The following is a 6,000-nucleotide window of genomic DNA, read 5'->3' as shown; positions in this document are numbered from 1 at the left end:
TAAATAAATTTAATTAATTAAAAATTTTAAACCCTAAATCTTAGTTAAAAAATAGTTCATCTCCCCCTTTTTTTAGTTTTCTTTTTCAGTTGACTGAGAAAGCTATTACCATCAGAATTTTTTATTCACGTACAAAAACAAAAGAAGATTCAATTGAGGGTCCAGGTATGTCTTCTTCGCCGACAAATTTATGTTCTAAGACTTAAAATCAAGTGGTTGTCGACAAATAAGAAGATGGTAATCGTTTTTGTTCCTAATCATTGTATTTTCCAATTCTTCACGTTCTTGAATAATTGGTTTCTCAATCTGATTTTTCTTATCTGAATCGGCTTGTTTGTTCATAATCCCCTTGTGGGTATCTCTTTTCTGCTTTGAAATTAAATGTAAGACTAAATTGCTCGCTTTTATAACAAAGGGATGAATTTGCTCCTAAGGTTAACCTGAAATCTTTGTTGTTGAAGTTTGTATAATTTATATTATACCCAATGTCATTATTTCCATGTCTCTGTGTTTAGCATGTTCTATTCAAATTAATATTAGTTCTAATACAAGTAAATTAAGGTTTAAATTTCTCTCCCAAAAAAAGGAGAAAGATTAAAAAATTTTATACTGTAGTTATTCAAAAATAGTTTAGTACTTGTTTTTATATCTGAATATGGTGTTTTCTTTTTTCTTTTAAATGTGTTATGTTTAACTTTCTTGAAGAGACGAAAAGCAATTATGTTGCTGTCTCCCAAAACATAGACTTTAATTTTAACTCAGGTGTAGTTTGATGCAAATGTATATGTTCAGCTTTTCATTTTAACTCAGGTGTCAAGATGTGAACAATGATTACTGTTTTCATGTTTTAGATTATATATTTTAATGTTGTCCAAATGTGAATATCGACTGTTGTCTGAATGTCCTAAAATGTTCATAAATTCATTAGTGAAGTTGTTTGAAATTGAACTAAAGTTGAGATAATGTTTTTCCAGGTTTGAATTGCTGTGCAATTTGTTGATACTAATATAATGTTTTATTTTCCTTTTTTGGTTTAGGGTTTGAAGTTGAACAAAATACTTTAGGGGGAGATTTTGGAGGAGAAGCGTCTGACTCAGATGATAGTTCATATAAAGCTTATGAGTCAGGTACTTCTTATTCTGATTCTTTTGAGCCTGATGGTGATAGGGTAGATGAACTAGTAGGTGAAATGATACAGAAGGAGTTAGACCACTTACTGGGTTCAAGTTTTTAGAGTTTAGAAGATGATTTTGGTAGTAACAGTGATGATGATTTGAATAATGACATGGATTATAATATATATAGGAATAAAAAGTACCATCTATTCAATCCTCAAACTGATATGAAGAACCCTATATTGATAAGGGGTTTGGTTTTCCCTAGTAGAGACATTTTAAAAGATGCAGGTATGGAAGGATAAATAGGGTAGTAACCAAACTAACTAGGAATGACAAGCTTAGGGTGAAAGCAGTCTGTGTACCTAGTTGTCTACGGACGTTATGGGCATCCAAATTAAATCCCAAGGATCCAATGGATGGGAGTTGACAAATTAAGACCTTAGTCAACCACCATAAGTGTGGCAAGGTAATGAAAAATAAGAATATTACTTCAAAGTGGATGGTTAGACATTATTTACACAAATTTCAAGTTGATCACAATTATTCCTTAACATCCTTACAAAATGATATTAGGGTGGATTTTGGAACAATAGTGTCACGGACTAAATGTATGAGGGCTAAGATTAGAGCTCTGGAACTAGTTCAAGGGAATCACAAAGCCCAATATCCCAATATATATGATTATTTACTTGAGTTAAGGAGAAGCAACCCTGGTACAACAACCATCTGTAAATTAGACTGTAGGCTATTTCAGAGGCTTTATATATGCCTTGAAGCATGCAAATCAGGTTGGTTAACTGGTTGTAGGAGAATTATAGGGTTAGATGGGTGTTGGCTGAAGGGATATTATGGTGGACATTTGCTTGCTGCTATTGGGGTTGATGCCAATGATTGTATATATCCAGTGGCTTTTGCTGCAGTTGAGAGTGAAAATAAACAATCATGGTTTTGGTTCCTTGAGTTTTTACAGAGGGATTTGAAAATCGAAAACTCCTACAATATATGCTTCATATCTGACAAACAAAAGGTACTATAAAGTCATAGTATATGCTAAATTGTTTATATAAAAACGATTGCTTAGCATGTTGTTTTAATTATTTTACAGGGTTTAATAAAAGTGATTTCTTTGTTGTTCCCTAACGCTGAAGAAAGAAATTGTGCCAGACATCTTTACAATAATTTTAAAAATACGGAAGGATTTAGAGGCCAAGTTATGCGTCTTACTTACTGGAAAGCTACTAAAGTAACTTTTCCAATACAATTTGAAGATGCAATGTTTGAAATGAGGTCACTGTCAAAATCTACTGAGGCTTGGCTGCGTGACAAGGATCCAAGAACTTAGTCAAGATCCCACTTCTCAATCAGATGCAAATCTGATCTACTACTGAACAACAACAATGAATGTTTCAACAAGGTTAAATTTTATTTTTTAAATCTGACTATTTATCACTTCATATTGTATAATTGCTGTTGGAGTTATTTAAAGACTTGCTCTCCTTGCAGATCATTTTAGAAGCTAGAGATAAACCCATCCTAACGATTTTGGAAATAATTAGAAGAAAAGTCATCACTAGGTTGGTTTCTATGAGAGAGGCTGCTGAGAAGTATCCTAGACTTTTATGTCCAAGGATATAGAAGAAGTTGTCTAAAATTGTTAGTCAGTCTAATAAGTAAGTTTTGCTAACTCTTTTTTACTTAGCTTGAATTATGTTACTTGGATGGAAAAGTTTTAACTTTAAAATGTTACTTTGTTTATAGTATATGCCCAATATATGCTGGAAATGAGAAGTATGAGGTAGATTGTGGATTAGGCAACAAGCATGTGGTTGACCTCCTCAACTCCTCCTGTTCATGCAGAAAATGAGACTTGTCAGGAATCCCATGTAAGCATGTTGCTTCTTGCATGCAATTATTTACTGTGAGCCCTGAAACTTATGTAAATACATGTTATACTATCACTACCCAATTGAATATTTACTGCCACTTGATTAACCCTATAAAAGGTAATAACCCTAAAACCCTAAACCTTTATGAAATATTACTTATTTATAAAATGTGTTTGACATATTTAAATTTTTGTGTATAGGTCCTATGCAATGGGAACATGTAAGGGACATGGAACCCATTTTTCCTCCCATAATTAGAAGGCCCCTACGAAGACCTAAACAAACAAGAAGGAAGGAAATAAATGAAGTAAGAAAGAGTGGACCAAAATTAAGCAAGACAGGACAACAAGCTAATTGCACCAAATGTGGCAAACCAGGCCATAATACAATGACTTGCAAAGGGATTGTTAGGGGTAACCAAATGGCAAGCCAATCATCGAGCCTGTAAATTTTGAACCAAGCCACTTCAATGGATAACACATCAAGCCAACCACCCTTAACCCAACAAAGCTCAAACCTGACAGTAAATTTTAGGGTCAAATTACCTTTCAAAAGGAAATCTATTTTGTGAACAAAGAATATATCTTTTTGGAAGGGTTGTTGAATCATGTTAACAATAGTTAGAATATACATTTTGTCTTAATTGAGGGGTTGAAACAATAATTTTTTTGAAATGTTAAACTATTGAACAATTACTTGAGAAATGGCTATTGGACATGTTAGATATTCAACTACTGGTTCTTCTATGTTAAAAAATGTGCAGCCTTTTGTTGCTGGGTATAGGTTTGGGTCTATTGGGGTTGCACAAAATCTGCAGCCTTTGAACTTTGCCTTCAAGGATTATTTCAAGAGGATGTTCAACTTCAAAAAGGACAGAGATGGCTACTGGAAATGGTTTGTAGGGAACTTGGCATCTGGTGGTATTGCTGGTGCTTCATCACTTCTTTTTGTTTACTCTCTGGATTATGCTCGTACACGTTTGGCTAATGATAACAAGGCTGCTAAAAAGGGTGGTCAGAAGCAGTTTAATGGTTTAGTTGATGTCAACAAGAAGACCATCCAATCTGATGGTATTGCTGGTCTTTACCGATGATTCAATATCTCATGTGTTGGAATTATTGTTTACCGTGGACTTTACTTTAAAATGTATGATTCTTTAAAGCCTGTTGTTTTGGTTGCTGGATTGCAGGTAAGCATCTGTTTACTTGCCCTCACAACCATGTGGAGTTTTAATTGTTGAAACATAGAACCTGAATATATGCGTGTATTTGACATTTACAAGATAGTTTCTTGGCAAGTTTCTTGTTGGGTTGGGGTATCATAATAGGTGCTGGACTGGCATATTATCCAATTGATATTGTACGTAGAAGAATGATGATGACTTCTGGAGAAGCAGTGAAATACAAGAGCTCGATGGTAGCATTTTCTCAAATCATCAAGAATGAAGGTGTCAAATTGATGTTCAAGGGTGCTGGTGCAAACATTATTCGTGCAGTTGCAGGGGCTGGTGTGCTTGCTGGCTATGAAAAGCTGCAAGTCCTTTTCATTGGGAAAAAATATGGATCTGGTGGCGACTAATGTGAAAGGTGATTCTACTACTTTAAAGAATGATCTAGCATCCCAAGTTCGAATAATTTTGGAAGGACAAAGTGCTTATGATAGTCCCCGTTCCCAGTAATTAGGATACACAAATTTGGTAAAAGAAAACATTTTATGTTAAAAAACTTCTTTATTTACTTAAGAATGACTATTGATGTAATTAAACATGGGTTCAATCTTTACACATGCTATTTTTTAATTTTTTATTTAAAAACTATATAAAAATATGAAAAGATAAAAAGACTATTAAAATAATAATCATTTGATAAAAAGTATATTAGTCATTTAATAAAAGATTATCAAAATAATAATAGTAAAAGCAGCATGTGATGGAAAAATTACTGGTGAAGTAAATACATTATTCAATATAATATACATCTACATTCTTGTTGGCCACGCCAGTTGTACAACTAGCTCTGCCGTTTCTAAACCTATTCTTTAATGCACAACGAAGACAATAGATATTGGGATTTGAGTCCCAAACTTAGTAGATATCACCACTTAAGGGTGGTTATATGAACTAATTAGATTAAACCTGAGTTCATATTCTAAAAACTTCGGATGTACTATACACAGATCGGGTTAGACCTATCACTTAAAAAAGGGGTTAAAAGAAATACAGAGTTTAGACACAACACTCAGTTCAATCATTTCATGCCTCTTGTGTTCTTCTTTTGTAATTCCTAAGCAAACTCTCCCTATATGAAGAAGTTGCAGAGAGTACCCACTTACTAAACTCAACCACTCTCATGCCCTTGAACTGCGCCAGCCGACCATACTGAATCTTTTTCCTGTCTCTAGTTGAGACGACATTTTCCTCCCCATCTATTTTCTTCTTCCATGAAGCATTTGTGTCTATTCTCAGGTTATTATCGCCAGTAAGGACTATTATTTTCTGTTGTAACCCAGGTCTACTGTTGATAATATCTTTATTACGATGGGCATACAAGATACCTGAAGATAAATAGAATGAGATCTCCTAGAGTCAATTGATTTAAGAGCTCTCTTTCCCCATCAATTTGAACAAACATATGCTACAGCATATTTTATTAGTTGGCTTTTTAAAACAACACAGAACAGAAAGTCAAATTGCATGTCAACTCAAATATATATATAACCAGTTCAGCTTTTGTCTCTTTGCCACGTGAAAAGAATGATATAAAAAAATACAAATGGAACACTAGGCCATCGACTAAATGTAAACACAAACAAAGGAGAGGAAGACATTCATAGCAAAATGAACATACCTAAGTCCTCAAGAACTGGTTTATCAGTCGTAGCAATCTCTATGTCACTAGGATGCAAATTCTTGGACACTGAAGAAAATGTTTCACTTCCTTCTGCCGGAGTTGGAAAGGAGCCTAGACTGGTTAGCTCCTGCTTATCACTATGGTGTT

The 6,000-nt window shown here is 34.0% G+C and overlaps 1 pseudogene; it reads left to right on the top strand.

Annotated features, from left to right (window-relative positions):
* Window positions 1-3,707: 3,707 nt before the first annotated feature.
* LOC105771711 (ADP,ATP carrier protein 3, mitochondrial-like) lies at window positions 3,708-4,582 on the top strand (annotated as a pseudogene).
* Window positions 4,583-6,000: the final 1,418 nt, after the last annotated feature.

This window comes from Gossypium raimondii, chromosome 5, assembly GCF_025698545.1.
Source record: "Gossypium raimondii isolate GPD5lz chromosome 5, ASM2569854v1, whole genome shotgun sequence".
In the NCBI taxonomy this organism is placed as follows: Eukaryota; Viridiplantae; Streptophyta; class Magnoliopsida; order Malvales; family Malvaceae; genus Gossypium; species Gossypium raimondii.
Note: the sequence above shows the minus strand (reverse complement) of the source record. Positions and strands in the feature narration are given on the sequence as shown.